Source organism: Spermophilus citellus, assembly GCF_964194105.1.
Source record: "Spermophilus citellus genome assembly, chromosome: 11".
NCBI classification, from domain to species: domain Eukaryota; kingdom Metazoa; phylum Chordata; class Mammalia; order Rodentia; family Sciuridae; genus Spermophilus; species Spermophilus citellus.
The window spans coordinates 99,038,001-99,056,727 of NC_138192.1; the positions used below are offsets into that span (position 1 = coordinate 99,038,001).

Genomic DNA, 18,727 nt, shown 5'->3' on the forward strand with positions numbered 1-18,727 from the left:
ACCTGGAAAAATATCCTCCCCCCCCCCCGACTTCCCTTAACCTTGAACTCCACATTTATTCAGAGTTCATTTTTTTAAGCTGTGTGCCCAACTCTTATATCTGTAATAAGTTACTGGAGAAGTAAATAGCTTTATATTTAACGCAATGAAGTATTTGCTTTGAGTTATGTTATGGTTTAGATGTTAGGTATTCCCCAAAGGCTCATGTGTGAAACAACGCAAGAAAATTTAGAGGTGAAATGATTGGGTTATGAGAATCTTAACCTACTCAGGACAGGTAGACTATGACTGGAAGAGGTGAGTCCTTGGAGGTGCACCTTTGGAGTAGATATTTTGTCCTTGGGATTTTGGAGCTCTCTTTCTGCTTCTTGGTGGCCATTTCCCTGGCTGCTTTCCTCTGCCACACCCTTCCACCATGATGTTCTCCATCACTTGAGCCCCAAGGAATGGAAACAACTGTCTATGGATTGATATCTCAGAAACTGTAAGCCCCCAAATAAACTGTTCCTTTTCTAATTGTTCTTGTCAGGCCCTTTGGCCACAGCAGTGGCAAAGCTGGACTAAAACAAGGGGTTTATATCAAAGTTAAATGACTTTGGATTTTCATGGTTTCTCTGTAAAGTTGCAAGAGAGAGAGACTATAGAATAAAGTTTATCCAGAAATGAAAACTTCACTTTTCAACACAAAATTAATGGACATGGTGTTCACGTAAAACAAACCAAGCCTGTACACATTGTAAAATGAATTATAATACAGAATGTGGATATCTTTGATACAACATACCTTATTCAAAATCCCCAAAGCAAATTGTGGTAATATTAATTCAATCATCTTTTAAAAATAGCTTAGCAATTTAGAAAAGATAAGTATTTAAGAGAATATCAAAAAGTCACCTTTTCTTCAAGAAAAAATATCACAACAAGGTGTACTTCAGAAATCATGAAGGTTTAAATACAAATTAGAATTGTGTGATATATTTTATTTGCCTTTTGAAGATCATCCATGGCTTCCAGGTGTTACGAGTATTAGATGGTAGACCACTCACTTCCCAGATGGCCACATGGCTCTCTACCTTACTTATCTGCTCATTTATCATCTTGGAAGAGAGTCCCTGTCACTTTCTATCCTTTTACATTGATGTAGCTTTCTTTATAGGACTCTTAAGTACAACGTTATACCATAAGCTCCATGGAAGAAGGCAGGGTTTAGCTTCTTTGCCCAAAACAGTCTTTGGCACATAGTATGCTCTTTATAACGACTTGTCAAATGAATGAATACATACAAACAAATTTTGTGCTAATTATTAAAAAAAGAGGATTAGGTAGGATTTTGAAGTTCCTAATACTGTTAATCATCCTCTTTGTCTCCTTCAAGATGTTCTTTATTTAGAATCCTACTCAATTTGTGTGGAATGCCTAATATGCTGACTCTAGTACCTGAATAGTTTTTTAGAGTATAATGTTGGCTAGAAAAACAGATCAGGAATTTTCAATAAAACAGTGAGCATTTGCTCCATGGCCTGTAACATAGCCTGTTACCTTCAGTCCCAGGTTTCAGTGTAGCTGCCCCTGAATCTCCTGTCAGAACATATGGAAAGAAGCATTTCAGGCCCTCTGGAATGCATTCCTTGCTTGCATGGGTCTGAAGAGTTATGCTTTTAAAGAAATGAAAGGAGGTGTTATCAATCTGTCCATCTTAACCCTATAGTGTTATTCCTAATACTGGACCCTTTAGACTCATCAAAAATACAAATAAGTCTCAGTATCAGATACTACTACAGGGAACACTGAAGGTATATTAACCTCTTTAGCTCTCACACAAATTGAAAGTTGAGGAAGAGGATGCTATTGTTTTTCTGAGTAGGCACAGAATATTAAAACATTTTTCTGTTTTTTTTTTTGGACCTTCAGATTTTGGTTTGGGAAAGGTCTTTTGACTTCAGTAGCATAAGCAACTGTAAATGCATTTTAGCTAAGGAATAAGTAGTGAATCATTTTCCCTGCTGGGTGACTTCATGAATGTTTCTTCTGGAGGCAGAGGTAGCTTTTAGTTACTAGGCAAAAAAATGCTTATGTGAAACAGTTGGAAGATATTCATGTATATGTTTAACATATTTGACACTTCATGCCAGTTTGCCAAGTTAGAGTTCAATACATTAATGAGGTTGCTAATTTTATTCTGCATCAATGATATTTAGCTGTGCAAAAGCCTGCTTCATTGTTAAAGCTTTCTTAGCAAGAAGGCAATTTTAATAAAAGCAGTCCGAAATACAAAAATGAAACACACACATGCGCACGCACACACACACACACACACACACACACACACACACAGAGTTTACAGGGGTGTGGTAAACTGATCTAAACCAATGTGTTATTGAGGGTTAATAGATTCTTTTTGATAGATGGCATTTACCAGTACTTGAAGCTAGGCAAATGTCATAGCTACTTTGCTTCACTACATGCCTTTACCAGGTTATGATATAATCAAGACTTGACCAAATTCCATCACATATACATTATATTTAGGTGTTTTTAGGTAAGCATTTATTAGATTTCTTTTATAAACTTGAGTAAATCTCAAGTAATCAGGTAAGAAATACTTTATTCATGTATTGCATAGACAGTTGGCCCAAGGCAGATAAGATAATAATATTTTAGGGGAGTCATTTTTACTCTTTACTAGAACCTTCCTATGGCTAAATACACAATTATTTAGGGATCAGCCTTGGACCCCATGGTAGAGGCATATAAGGATGAGAAGTGTCTCTGTAATTTTTTAAACCAATTCCCCTATCTTGAATACTGTTAATTTTGCCAGTTAACAATCATTATTCTAATTAATAAGTCATTATTTTCATGAGAAAAAAACTCCCTTATTTCTAACATTCATTATGTAAAGCAGCAAAGCTTCTGGTCAGGACTATAAAGAGAGAGTTGAAGTATTTTCAGTAGCCACTGATAGTGTGGTCTTTCTGATTAAATGTTGGCTATCCATCTTGAGAGGTGGATGCCTAACAAGGGTACCTGAAATACTTTAATGTAGTATAAGTTAATTTGTACTTTTGTGATGTTGAAGCATTTAGGAGTAAATCACGTATATCATGATATATGGTATAAAGAAAAAGCAAAAAGTAAATAAAATTGAATATCTTATTAGTGAAAATACACAGATCCTATTTGTTTTTTGCATTATATTATGCTAAAACACTCAGCACATGAGTGTTTGAAATCTTATCAAATAAGAATCTAGTATCTCAGGGTTATTTATTAAATCAATTAATTCAATAAATACTTATTGAGTATCAACTGTGTGCAGGGGATACAGAAATTAAAGGTCACAATTTTTACCCTCAGTCCACTTTTACATAGGCCAGTTGCTGCATAACTGCAGAGGGCACTGTTCTTTACAAGTGAGTTGCAGGCCTGGAAATGGCCTAAGGGAGCAGCATGGTTGGCTGAGCAGAGCTTGTTTTTTCCTCCTAAAGTAACCTGGAACATGATTCATGTTGTTGGAATTAAGAGTTGGATAAAGGAACATTTGTTTAAAACATTGTTAGGCACATGGTACTCTTCCTAGGAGCCAAAATACCATTTAGAGTTCCAGAGATTCTGAATTCTTGCTTTGGCAGCAGGCCCTAAGTAGCTTGTAGTTAGGTAAGAACAATCCCATCTTCCAAATGAGATTGAATTGGTTAATAAAGTTAGAGATCAAGAGGGTGTTTAGCCTTCAAGTAGTCTGCTTTGTTAAAAAAGAAATTGTTTGGAAACAATGATTCACCTGATTAAAGCTGATTTCAAGGATCAACCAGTAAAAGAATAGCAGTGTCAACAATGCCAAACAAAGTGGCAGGATTTGTTTGTAAGCAATTCCCTTTTATAGGAAGCCAAGTCTAAATCTTATTTCCTATCCATATTTAAATGAGGAGTGAATTCAGGAGGAATTTGCATGTCAAGTGTAAAAGAAAGTCAGAAGATGCTCTTTCCAAGAACTCTGTGGATAAAGGAAGGTTTTAACTGAAACTCAAAATCTTAATTTCCAGGATGAGATTAAAAAAAAAAAAAGTCCTTGTGACAGCAGTTAGTTTATTGGTGCTCGGATTAGCAGGTGGAGATGACACATTCACAGCATAGCCACAGAGGTGGCTAGCTCAGCCTCAATGAGGAGGTCAGACAGCCTGATGACAATATCCATCCCAATAGCATCTACCTCCAGGAGGCACTGATACTCTGCTTATATAAGATAAAGTGGTGGGGACATTGGGAGGTATTGAATGTTCATTCTTTTACTAAGGATACTTCCTTAGGTATCTTAATTATGATTTTTAGAAACAGCCAAAGATTTTATTTTTAGAAGATAATAGGATAAATGGCTAAATTAGCATCAGACAATATGTCAACTTCAGTTGTCACAATTGAGAGTCTGGTGGGCATATATCTGTGGCTGTTTGTGGTCAAATCCATGCTGGGACTTGGAGATGTTGAAACATTCTTTTGTCCTAACCATTATACCCTTGTGGCAAGGACTGCCTAGTTCTTCTCTGTATTTTATTTAGTAACAGTACATTTTCAGAATTAAGAACATTATTTTGACCACTTATACATTGGGAGATAAATGGTTGTTCCATTCCTATTTCATAGGTAGTGATGATTTTAAAAATAGTTTCCAAAAATGACTAATTCAGTGTCTCAAATGAAGTATTTTTAAGAACCAGGAAAGAATCTATGCTATTTATAGCTTTTTAGCCTTCTAGTTTCTAAGCAGTATAAATATTCCATGAGCTAAACATGGGCTAGTTTCATAATGTTATTGAAGTCTCAGGCTCTTCATTTAAAAAACAGGGGTGTTGATAATACCTACCTTTTAGGGTTGTCATGAGGAGTAAATGAAATGATTCATGAAATGCACTTATACTTTATGGCACACGGTACTCAATATATATTAACATGATGACGATCATTATCATTATCACCCCTGCAATAACTTAAGAGAGCAGGATGGGGTAATATTTAAGAGTGCTGGCTTTTAGAGAAGGACAATTCAAACAATATTTGATACTGCTCAAAAGTAAGAGTGAAGGGAAACTCAAAGATGGAATAGTATCTAGGAAAATAATTTATTCAAAGTGTTATTGCCTGTCTAAATAATGGGCAAAAAACTAAACAGACACCTCACTAAAGAAGATATTTGCCTACATAAGAAGACACACACAAACACACACACACACAATACCTCATATTGTATGTAAGAGAAAAATAAGCATAGAAAAATTTCTCAACATCACTTGTCATTAATGAGTTTCAAATTAAAATATGAGACGCCACAATCCATCTATTGGAATGGGAGGAGAGAATGCCCTGACAATACTACAATACCAATTGCTAGCCAGGATGCATAGCAACAGGAATTCCCATTCATTGTTGGTGGGAATGCAAAATAGTATAGGCACTTTGGAAGATGGCTTGGCAGTTTCTTACAAAGCTATAACCCAGCAATTATACTCCTAGGTATTAACTAAATTGATTTGAAAACTTGAGTTCATGTAAAAACTGAATGTTTACAACAGTATTTTTTCATAATTACCAAAAATTTGAAGCAACCAAGATGAATAGATTAAAAATATGGTACATCCATATAATAAAATATTATTTAGTGACAAAAAGAAATGAATTCTCAAGCTACAAAAAGATGTGAATGAATCTTAACTGCACATTTCTAAGTGAAAGGCTATATGCTGTGTTATTCTAATAAAAAGTATTCTGGAAAAGGTAAAACTATAGTGACAGTAAAAACTATCATTGGCTGGTAGGGACATGAGGGCAGGGTTGACTAAATGAAGCACAGGGGATTTTTTCTAAGTGAATGAAACTATTTTGTATGAAGAATTGTGGATATATGATACTATGCCTTGTTAGAGTCCATACATTCTTTAGTACTAAGAGTGATACAATGCATATAAATTTAAAAATCACTTAGGAGGTTGGGGTGTTCAGGATTGAATACAGAAAGTGATGAAACAATATAACTGTATTACTTGTGTATAAAAATCACTGAAGGTAATGATAGGAAAAGGTGCTGACCTAAATAATTTTGGAAATATGTGGAGTCCAAAAGACTAAAGGCAAAAGAAGAGACTGTATGTAAACACTGTACTCCAGTTAAAAAATCATTTCACATAGGGATATAAATAATTTTGATAATACTATGCATGTATATTGGAATGGAACAATTCAGTAAATGAATGGCGGAATGTGGTAGCCTTGTTTCTTACAGTGGGAATGAGAGTTTACAGATAATCCAGGGGAGGGGGCTAGAATGATCCACATGATTTGGAGTTGGAGACATTAGTATGACTCATGTTTAGCTACTATCAACAGAAATGGATATGTTTGGAAATACTTATAGATATATGTCTGTACATGAGATATTGTATACTTATTTCCTTGCTCTCTTGACGAGAGAGCCTAGAAACAATGAGGCTCCATAGCATTTAGCACATCTTGTGCCCAGAACTTGGTTTCTAATGTCATGCTCTTAAAAAAAAAAAGAATCAGAGCTCCTTAAAGAAATAGATAATTCTAAGACGATGCAGGCAATATACTAGATGGGTCTGCTTATCTTGTAGTGCTAGCAAGTTGGGAAGTACTGTAAACAAAACAAAATCACAGCAGCATTAGCAGCAACAACAACAACAACAACAAAGAAAAACAAATCAACAATGATTGGGATTATATCTAAGAGACTCAGGGGCCAGTTAAAAGAGCTCCCAGTGGCCTAAAATGGAACTATTTGGGCAACAAAATAAAGTAGTATTGGATTATAATCCCGAATATGAAATAAATATCCATGAGTACATGGGAAAGGGGTAAAAGTAACTTTACAGTAGGGAAAACTTACCAAAATTAGACAGGTGATTAAGGCCAACATCAGTAATGGAAAGTCATTTGATGGCTATGTATTCTTGATCTGATGTGATAAAAATGGGACTTTTATCTCTGGGGTCTTTCCCTCAAAACCCATAATCCCAGTCTGATCATAAGAGAAACATCAAGCGAATCTCAAGCAATATTCTACAAAATACTTGAATGGTATTCCTTAAAACTATCAAAGTAATCAAAACAAGGAAAGTGTGAGAAAATATCACATCCAGAAGAACCTCTGGAGACATGTCAGCTAACTAATGTGGTATCCTGGATGGAATTCTGGAACAGAGAAAGGATATTAAGTAAAACCTAAGGAAACCTGAATAAAGAATGAATTTTAGTCCATTATAATGTACCACAATAATGGTTAATTAACTGTAAAAAATGTGTCATATGTGTAAAATGTTAACAGGGGAAACTGTATGTGAGTTCTATAGGAACTCTCTGTATGTACTATCTTCACAATTTTTCTATAATCTAAAACTGTTCTAAAAATTAAAGTTTATTATGGAAATAAGAGTGTAGTTAAAATATAATTTATAAAATGGTAAAAAATCATTGTCCACATGAAGATATTGAAATGTTTATAATATTAAAAAATTTTGTTTAAATCATATTGAATGAACAAGGCAAATTCTGTAAAAGGTTAAAGAATTCAAAGATCAACCACTTTTATAGATTAAGAATGCTGAAATGTATTTGCACATGGAGGTAAAATTAGCTTCTTTTACCTTGAGGAAGGCAAGTCAATTTAACCTCGACTAGTACTCACTCTATAGGACAGAGCTATTTGCATTGTAACCAGTTATATGCAATCTATAGAGCTGTAAAAATAACATCCACAGGATCCAAATCAGATACCAGAAGGGTATTTTCTAGGCAATGCACAATATTCTACTGAAGCACAAAAATTTCCTTTAGCTCATTTATCCGTATACCATATGCTATAATGGTATTTCAATATAACTAAAACACATGGAAGTAGTTCTTAGAAACTCACCTTGCCAATTCTAATGTTTCTTTTGTCTTTGAAACTCCCATTTATTAACTTTATTATTGTCACTAGTTCTGCCCTGAGGTATTCTAGCTCTCTGCCTTACCTAGTAGGATTGCCTTTCTAATCCCTCCTGAAGTTAGGCATGACTGTGAAACTTGAACCAATGAAATGAGAGGACATGAATTAATGTTCCTTCTAGGATGAAGTTTTAAGGGTCATTGTGAGATGTGCCTCCTTTTCTTTCTTTGCCTTCTTGAATGAGGAAATATGTGTCTAGATTGGAGCTTCTATGTGGCTGATTCTCTGAGTAACTATGGAGAAGAGAGCCCACTTTATATGAGATGTGCTAGACCTGTATGTAACATGAACAAGAAATACATTTATTTTTGTTAAGTCCCTGGAAGAAAAATGACAAGTTGTTAAATCAGATTGCTTGGGTTTGAATCCTGGATGCTCCATTTACCAGGGAAATTCTCAACTTCTCTTTGCTTTGATTTCCTTATCTAGAAAAATGAAGATAATAATAATGCTTATGGCAGGATTGTTGTCTAATTAATTAAGATAATATATACCATTTCTTGGCACAAAGTCAACTAACAACTGGGTCCTTATTTTTCTGTTGGCTTTTTTGGCTTTGAACTCAATATTTCTCAGTGGTCCCTCGATTATAGTTTTGAATGTAATACATTAAGGGCAATGCTGTTTAAAATAGTGCAGCTACTCCTACAAAGTAGTGCCACAGAGACAACTGTGTGATCCCATACTGTCTCAGAATGGTCCTTGGAAGACTCACTTGTATCATCTTTCTTTCTAGTGCTTTTGATGTTGAGAGGTTTGTGAAACATGAGGAAACTGGCCCCTACAATATAGTATGAGATGCTAAATCAGAGACAGGCAGGGGACAGAGTTCCTGAGGAAGACAAATTTCTTTCTTGGAATTGAAAATTGTTACTATTTCTTTTTGTTCCTGAAATAAAATCCTCTTCTTTTTTCTTAACCAAAAGGCTGCTTTATTTTACTCTGACATTTCATTAAGTGAAACAATTGAAATTAATGGAACAATTGCAAAATAGAGCAAGTATACAATAAAATATGAAAAAAATCTCTAAGGTTGCTCATATAGGTTTTTGCTTAGTCAAATTATTGCAGTTGTTAAGACAGTGTCTAGTGTAAAGAGATACACCTGCTATATAGGCTTGTGACTTGTAGGATATATATAGAACTCACGGTGGAATAAATTGGCATATTTTCTGAAAATTTATTGCAGCTGTTTTCTAAAAGTGGGCAAATATTCAACATTATTTGCAAGCCAATCTAATATTCTCCGCAAACCAAAGCACAAAAGCCCTTCATATTTTGATTTATGAGCAGTTTAATTTCCCAGCTCAATGAGAAAGGTTATGGAAATGAAATTGGAGGCCTATTTATGCCTTTAGTATCCAGTGAGTGTATTTCTTCTGAAAATCTGGTTTATATTAAAAATAGCAAACCATTCAGGCAATTTCAGGCATCTTACCAGTTGTTGAGTATTGCTTATAATGGCATGGAACCTGTGAAATAGAAACAGGAGCACCTTTATTAATTTAAGGTCCTTTTCAAAGTTTGGGGTGAAAAATTGCTAGCTGTGGTAAGAATCTATGACTTGATTATAAATATTGGCATGCAAAAAATGCACTTACATTTAATTTTGATATTTATAAGCTTTTAATAAAGACAAATTAAACAAGTAAAAATTAAAGATATATAATAAAGTTTTAATAAATGAATAAGTATTTCTTTACCTTATGCTTGGAGAAACATACCTGTACTTACCCACTAAGACCTGTTTTCATTCCTTAATTCCTGTGCTTACTTCACTCTTCCCACCTCCTTACCTCTACCACGGTCTCTCTCCCACCTGAAATGCACTTCTTCAAGTTTAAGGTCCAAAAGAAACTGTGTATCTTTCACAAAATATCCGCTGATTTTTTCCAGTCCATACTGATTGTCTTATCAGAATATTTACAAATCTTATAATTGGCATCTCACAATTTAATACTAGTTATGCAATCTCACATATCTTATGTTTCTACAGATTTTCCCTTTGCATTTGGGCTGTGTTATTTAAGGAAAGCACCCTAACCAGCAAAATTGTGGTCACAGAGAGAGACAAACATGATGAATTCTTCATGGCTGGGGAATTGAAAGCAGTTATATCACAAGACACAATCCTTTTTTCAGGCGAAACTTCATTGACATTGACTGAAGCTTTGATAGGATTTGCCTTTAGCTTTGAGTTAATTTGAGTTGTAATAAATCCAAATAACAACAGTGATATAGTCCTTACTCTGACATATAATCCTTGCTCTGCCACATATTGTATTAAGTCTTTTACACATATCGCCCTATTTAACCCTCACAAATGCATGAGCAATGTTGTTATTATTGACACTCTTTCAGGAAACTGAAGTGCAGAGGGCTATAGTGATTTAAAGAAGTGAAGTCTCAGAGCTGGAATATGCTCCAGAGCCTTGCTCTCAAGCACTGTGTAGGCCTGCCTGTCAGCTGGGCCAGGGAGCTGCCCAGTTAAACACCCTTTTCACCCTGGGAGTCATGAGTAGGAAGGTATTCATTGCATTCTGAGGACTTAAATGTTTGACTGAAGACTTGGAGACTGTATAGATTAAATATTTAGGGTTTCCATAATAATTAGAAATGATCTAGAACTGAACATAGACTATATGATGGGAATACAGATTTCAACACTGGTTTCCATACCAATTTGTTGAATAAATTAGGCAGTCAGCCCTTCATAAAATGTGGTTTGTGGGCTGGGACTATAGCTCAGTGGTAGAGTGCTTGCCTTGCAAGTGTGAGGCCCTTGATTTGATCCTCAGCACCACATAAAAATAAATAAACAAAGATATTATGTTCATCTACAAATAAATTTTTTTTAAAAAATGTAGTCTGATATTTTACTATTTCAAGATGGAAATAGTAACAAAAAGATTAAGAATACCTCTTGACTTAATGACATTATGGCATTTTCTGGCAAATGGATGTAACTGAAGACTATCATGCTAAAGTGAAATAATCCAATCCCCCCAAAACAAAGGCTGAATATTCTCTCTGATATGTAGATGCTAGTTCACAACAAAAGGGTGGGAGAGAGAGATAATGCTAACTCACAATAAGAAGGGAAAAATAGAAGTCCACTGGATTAGACAAAGGGATGAAGGGAAGGAAAAGAGGAAGGGAATAGGAAAGACAGCACAGTGAATTGGACATAACTTTCCTATGTTCTTATATGAATACATGACTAGTGTAACTTGACATCATATACAACCACAAAAATGGGAAGTTATACTCCATGTATGTATGATATATTAAAATGCATTCTATTGTCATAAATAACCAAAAAGAACAAATAAAAAAATTTTTAAAAAAGAAAACCTCTTGTCTTGATGTTTTTTTTCTGAATAGTGATGGTGATACAATTCTTAATAATCAACTTATCAATATATGCAGTTTTCCATAATGAAAATGTTAAAAGTATTTAGAAATGAATATGTGCTTATTTGGGTGATAAGGTAAAAAATATGCAACAAATTATTCAGGGTTGCGGAGGATTTATTTATATACTATGGAAGTATGTTGGGAAAGTCTTAAAAATTGGTTAGCCAGTTGGGGTGGTAACCCCGGTGACTAGGAAATCTGAATCACAAGTTTGAGGCCAGCCTCTGCAACTTAGCAAGACACTGTCCCCAAATAAAAATAAAAAAGACTTGGAATATATCTCAATGGTAAAGCACCCTTGAGTTCAATCCCCAGTACCAAACAAATAAATAAACAAACAATCAAACAAAAAAAACCCAAAACTACAAACCCAAAAACATTTGGTTAGCTTTAAAAAAGAATCAGCTTGAATTTTGGATGAGGTGGCTTAGTTAGTTCTAGCCCATGGATTGCTTAATCAGTCACTGATATTCAGCTTCTGGGAAGAAATTTCTTCCCAAGGGAGTGTAGTAAACTCTTAGATTTCCCTGACTTATAAATTTCAATATCTAGTACTTGGGAATAAACTTAAGGTCTGCAATGTGGTGATTTATAATTCTATCAAATAATAAATATGACATTAAGAATGTAAGGCTGGTTTGTTTTAGCCACTCACGGCCAAAGAGAAATCCTGTACCCACATTTTCTAAACTGTGTACCTCCAAAATCCCAAGGACATCTATCACAAATGTTAACTGTCTACTAATTGTACTTAAACTACAGCTTTTCTCCACATACTAACTCACTCACCCTCCTTTTTGTCATCTGAGTCTCCTGTCAAACCTTCCCACATCTTTGTCATTGACATCTTCTCATTTTGATCTTTCTTTTAACTGATGGCCTGCTTTGTCTACATGTTTTTTAGTTCAATAATATTTAGAGTCACTCCCTTCCTAGCATATCTATCTTTTCTTCTAGAACACTGCTATTGTTGGACATTGCATATCTCCCAAATTGGGTGGGGCTATGGACCCTTAGGAGGAGAGGTTTTGTAAGAGGTCCTTAGATCATTGTGTTATAACCTTGAAGGTAATTGTGAACCTTGGTTCCTTCCTTGTTCACTTTTGCTTTCTGGCGGATGATATGAGAGGTTGGTCTGCCTCGTGTTCTCTGGCATTGCCATTCAGCATCCCTACCAGAAAGTCCAAAACAATGGGTCCACCTAATCTTGGAGTGGAACTTCCAAAACTATAAGCCAAAATATGTCTTTACTCTTAATAAGTTAATTATCTCAGGTATTTTGTTACAGGGACTGTAGTTGACTAACAATTCCAAATATATTCTGAATGAAGGTCCATCTTTCCTTCTATTCAAACTATATTAACAGTTATGGCTTTCAATTTGCCTTGTATGGTCCTATTTTTCCTCTCATCCATATGTGTACTTACTGTTCACAGCATGTCAACAAATAACTTGTCAAACTTCAGGAGGCTTATTTTTTTTAAAAAAACCTCTAAAGAATATATGAGTAGCTCCAGTAACAGGGCAGCAATGCTCTAGAGCTCCCAAACCATCCCTGTGGGAGAGGTGAGATCCTACAGTGGAAACTCAGAAATAGGTGGCAATATGGACAGAGAATGGTGGAATGTGTTAGGCCTGGAATGAACCTGTTTGGGGATTTTGTATTGCCATTTTATTTCTCCTAAGCAAACTAAGAGATTTTTGGTTTACCTATCTTAGTCTGTTCTCTTAGAACCTTTCCATGTTATTCTTCATCTCTTTGTGTAATTTTCCCCCTATGTTGGCCTTTCATAGCCATTCACCCTTACATTTTTTTGTTATAAGCTTTCAAACTCAAATTATAATTTACTTGATACTTTAATAAATTGTCTCTTTAATTTAAATATATTCATTTGAAGTTTCCCTTTCTAATCATTAAATAAAAGCCCACTATCACTTGCCATAAATAGAAACAAGATGAAAAGAAAGAAAGCAGTCTTTTCAGTCACTTTTCTTTCTTTTTTGTGGTACTGGAAATGGAACTCATGGCCTTGCTCATGGTAGGTAAGTGCTCTTCCACTGAACTATGCCACAAGCCTTAGAAAGCAGTCTTGAAGCTTTGTAATGTTGTGAACAACCAATAAAAAAAAAAAAAAGAAAGCAGTCTTGATATTTTAGCTACAACTGGCCTGTGTGCTGAAGCTTAAGCCTATTCTTTTTTCCTTAAAAAATGGGTACAGGAAGTGTTCTGGTTACCATTTACTATAAAACAAGCTACCCAAAACTTAGTGGCTTAAAATAACATTTTATTATCATCTTCTAGTTTTGTGGGTTGACTTGCTCATCTGGTGGTTCTTCCTTGGGGTCTTGCATGTGGTTTCTGTTGACAGCTGGGGTGGATCATCTCAAGGCGTGATTAGACTGGTGTTCGTGATAGCTGTTCTTATTTGGCTGAGCGGTGATTGCTGACCCTTAGCTGGGACCTCCTGGGGCTCTTAACCACAGTGCATACATGTGGTTTGTTTCCACGTGTGGTAGCTGGGTTCCAAGAGTGAATGTTCGAAAAGGTCTTCATGAACTTTAGCTCTTCACACAAGAAATTTCTTCTAGTTTATATTATCACTCAACATAAATGACTTAATTGTCAAGGCTAAACTTCTTAAACTCTGTCCTCAGTGGCATTAAACATGTAAATGCCTATACTGAGTACTAATTTTGAAGATCTGTCAGAAGCTTTCAGGCAGTTACTGATACAAAAATTTTCACTTGATTCCACCTATTTTTAAAGAAGGAAGATAGATACTATCTAATGCTAGAGACATTTTTGATAAATATTTAAGATGCTTTGAATGGAATACATGCTAATGTTGTTGCTACTGGTCTAGTTTTTAGCTCTGAAGATGTATGAATTGGATTGTTATTTTGAAAGTGTTTTTAAGCACTGTTAGTGTGCACACACACTTTCTCTCTCTCTTTCGATTTACACTAAATCCCACAATCTGCAAAGTATTTATAAGAACGATATGATGAAATGTTAATGATGGGAATGTATCTTTCAACTTTGTTTTTATTTTTTTGTGAAATCACTGATGAGTCATTGTCTTTACTGTTGCCTAATTCCAAGATTAAACTGCGTCATAAACGTGTTTATATAAAGTTTCTAAGGAGAGGTACTGGGGTCTAAATTAGAACAAGTATATTTCATGCTTGTATAATTATGTCAAAATGGATTCTACCATCATGTATAACTAAAAAGGACCAATAAAGAAAAAAAAGTTTCTAATAACTTAGATGTTACAATAGTAAATCATACAACAGGATCTAAAATAATTATTTATATATCTGGAAACAGCAATGTAGAAATAAGTATAGCTAGAAAAATATACCAACATATCAATAGTCATTGTTGTAATATGTTTGGACATTTTTTCCTTTTGGTGTTTTTTTGTTCTTTCTGTCTTTCTTTGTTTTTTTTTTTTCTCAACTTTTCCCATATTTTTAATTACTATTATTGCACCAATATAGCATATTCTTTATATACATATATTTTATATTTTATTTTCAATTTTTCAGCATTACATAATATATTATCATCTTGAGAATACCAAAGAATACAATATGGAGGAAGATTGAGAAAAAAGTTCCCAATAGTTAGTCACTAGTGATTCTACAGATTTTCTTTTTAGTGTTTTCTGTTGGAATTTTAAAATGTCCTGCCATGGCTCTGTAAGAATAGAGCTGCCTGGAAGGGGAGGCAATGAGAAACATGGACTCAAAGTTAGAAAAAGTTAAGAATGAAATCCAGGAGAAACAATATAATTTGAAACTAAACATAAGGATTTCCCTTCAGCCAGAATGTACATATCCAAATAGGTGCTAAGGGAAGAAATTATATCCTCCCATTTAATTCTCAAAATTGCCCATTAACAAACAAAATAGGTAGTGCCCATTCATCTGAGGAGGCGAACTGTCTTCATAGCATTGTAAAAGGAATGGCAGGGCAGAGGAAAAGGAAAGTGATGGGAGAGCAACTTGCTTTTGAGATACCCTAGCTTTTAAGATACCCTAGCTGGCAGGTGTCAAAATCTAAAACAATACCTTTCACAAGTAAAGCTGTGATTCATAAAATATATGTAATATCAGCTTCCTTCATAAAATATATGTAATATCAGCTTTCTATTGAAGAGCTAGATGGATAGATTAAAAAAGAAATGTTCGTGGAAAGGGGTCATATACCCAGGCAGCAAGACAATGTGGATACTGAATAAGAGTTAAGTGCTTTTAACCTCTTTGTTCTATGGATCAGGTTAAAAACACTACTTTTCAAATTAGGTCAAATAAAGGGGTGAACAAATTAATGCTGTATTTCAAATGTAGCAATGAGATGGAGCTTCAAGAAATTAAACACTTCTACAGAATAGGGCTTGGAAAGCACAGCCCCTTGAACTTCCTTCATTCCAGAAACATCCACTGTTCAAAGATGTTGCACTATTCAATAAACACAACAGCAGTGGTGCCACCAATACAACTTTTCAAAGGAAAAGACGTGTAAACACACAGAGGGTGATGGAGCTGCACCTAGCGCTAGACGTTCATTGAATAAGACAACCCTGAAGGAGGCTATACAGAAGAGACCCAGGAAATCCATCTTTCTCCAAACTTACCCTTATTAAAATTCTGAATTTGTAAACACTGAGGTCGGCCTTTCCATTCTTAGGTCTCAGGTTAGTGGAAAAGAAAGTTTCAAGGCTTTGTCTTCCCTGAAATTGTTAAATAGGGTTTCACAAAGAGGCACACGAGGATCATGAGATGATTTTGAAATAAGTTCAAGAATTTAAAAGATGGAGAAAAGAATTACAGATTAGAGGTCATTTCTCCTCAAAAAGATACTGGTCTTTTTGAACCCCGCATAGCCAGCCACAAGTATGGTAAGATCTACTGTTCTTCTGAATTGCTAATCACCAGGAAATAACAGATACTCTCTTGGCTGTATAGCAAGTAATGATATAGGAGAGTGACATAAATCTGCTTGAATGTAATGGAAAAGCTATGAAAAAGATTGTCCATTAATTTTGGTTTGGGGTAGGGTAGGGGTTTCTAAACTCCCTCACAGGTTAGTGCCCTCAATGTCGTTTTTATTCTTTAAGTCTGTCCTTGCTGTCTTGTCAATGCTATTCAAAACTGGACCCAGTTGGGTGGCTGTGGTGCCTGGTTTGGAACAGAGCTGGATGCAGTACTAAAATCTCCCCACAATCCGTTGCTTGCCAAAACTGAAGCTGATGCTGGTGTTGTGACAGGTGCAGGAGAATCCAAATCCATGAGAACATCTGAATTATACCTTCATGGTTGGATTTTGGAATGGGTGGTGGGGTGACATGATTACTGATGGCAACTGAAGAAGATGGTGGCGGAATAGTGACTTTGCCTCCAGGAGGAGGAGAAAGTAAGCTTAGACCCCCAGCTCCTGCAGTCCTGGGCTTAAAACCACCTCCTTTCTTGATTGTAATGTTCCTGATACTCAATTTGGTGGTCTGTCCATCCTTGAAACCTAAAGCCAACTTGGGACAAGTGTCCGTTTCCTGAGATTCTTTAGAAATCTCAAGATTCCTGCTTTATCTACTTGAAGTGATCTTGTAAGGAGACATTAACATCAAAGGCATCTCCCAGATCTGTGAATCCAGTGCCAATGAACGCACTTCACCTAGTACCATTCCTGGATCCGAATTACAAAGTAGCAGCTAGAATCTGTCACTGTTTCCACAGCAATACCAGGATATTGCTCTACTGTACCTGGGCAAAGAGCTCTCCTGAAACTTTATTTTTGAGTTTGATATAGGCAGTCTTCCCTTTTGGAGTGATTTGGAGACAACCAGTCCAATCAGGCAGCTCTGATTTCCAGTCAGATGTCCTGTTACTGTGGTTGAAACCCCCCGGGTAATTGCTGACATCCAACTTCACAGACAGCATAGATTCATACTCCAACTTGGCCGCCCTCTGGGATTCACTCCACATCTCAGTTTTTGTCCTATACACATACATTAGCAGTCTTATAAACACTCCAGAAGGAAGTGCCACCTCCTAGGTGACAAGGTACCATGTTCCTTAACAGCAGAGGAAGAAACTTCTACTCTTTCACTGTGTTTGGTGGCAAGAAAAGCTCTGTGATTCAGCTTTTCATTGCTGTGACCAAAATATCTGCCATAAACAACCTAGAGGAGGAACTTACAGTTCCAGAGTTTTCTGTTTATGATTGGCAGGGTCCATTGCTTTTGGACCTGAGGTGAGGCAGAACATCATGGTAGAATGGCACAGCAGAGGAAGTCTGCTCAGTTCATCCAGCAGAAAGAGTGTGTGTGTGTGTGTGTGGGGGGGGCTTTATATGGGGGGACAGGGATAAGATATAGAGTTCCCAAGGGTATGCCCAGTGTCTCACTTGCTCCAGCCATGCCTCACCTGCTTATTTCCACCAGCCCTTAGTGATCCATTCTGATTATTAACCCATCAAATGGATTAGTTCACTGATGAGGTTAGAACCCTCATGATCCAATCATTTCTTAAATATTCTACCTCTGGACATTGCTGCATTGGAGACCAAGCCTTTAACACATGAGACTTCAGGGGACATTCCAGATCCAAGCTGTAACAGCTCCCGTCTTCACTTGGCAGTGACTGCAGCTCTGTTATTAGTAGTCCAGCAGGGGTGGTCTGGCCCAGTTCTGTGACTCACAGTGACTCATTGGAATCCTCAGCAAAAACTCCTTCCTCTCTCTTTTCAGCTTTTAGGAGCTTCAGGAGGTTAGGTAGAGGGGATGTGAAGTGAATCAAATGAAGTTACACAGAAGTCTTTCTTCTTGTGCCTCTTCTATTTTTGTTTCTCTTTTTTTGACTTGGATCATCTAATCTTTGCTCTACTTTATCAGTTTGAGGTTATAGTATCATGGAAAGGAAAAGAGAAAAGAAAGCCTAATATACTTAAGAACAACCCATTTATTATATTAAACATTGCCTAAGTTTGTTCTCCTGCCATTTGTTTCTCCTGTAGTACACAGATATCTCACTAGTGTCTAGTGGGAGGGAAGAGGAACTCATTTTCATGGGGTAATTCTGAATGGAAGAGTGTGCAGTAATTTGTGCAAATTACAATTAGTCATATAACTTTCAAAATAAATACTAAAGCCTTGTAAAAATTACGGACAACCTACAAATAATTGAAGTAGTCTGAAGTGGAATATGTGTCATTTGGGATCTTTAAAATAGATCACACTTTAGTAAGAGAAGATAGTGGCCTTTTTAGCAGAGAAGACTTACCACATATCCCAGCCTCCCACTTTA

At 35.9% G+C, this 18,727-nt stretch overlaps 1 protein-coding gene and 1 pseudogene across 5 annotated transcripts in view; one reads left to right on the forward strand and one right to left on the reverse strand.

Moving 5' to 3' along the window:
- PLCL1 (phospholipase C like 1 (inactive)) overlaps positions 1-18,727 on the forward strand; it is a 371,310-nt gene that overhangs the window by 129,186 nt on the left and 223,397 nt on the right. The gene's annotated exons all lie outside the window — the stretch shown is intronic.
- Positions 16,571-17,407, reverse strand: LOC308630491 (adaptin ear-binding coat-associated protein 1-like; annotated as a pseudogene). The gene has a single exon. The product of its transcript is annotated as an adaptin ear-binding coat-associated protein 1-like (transcript).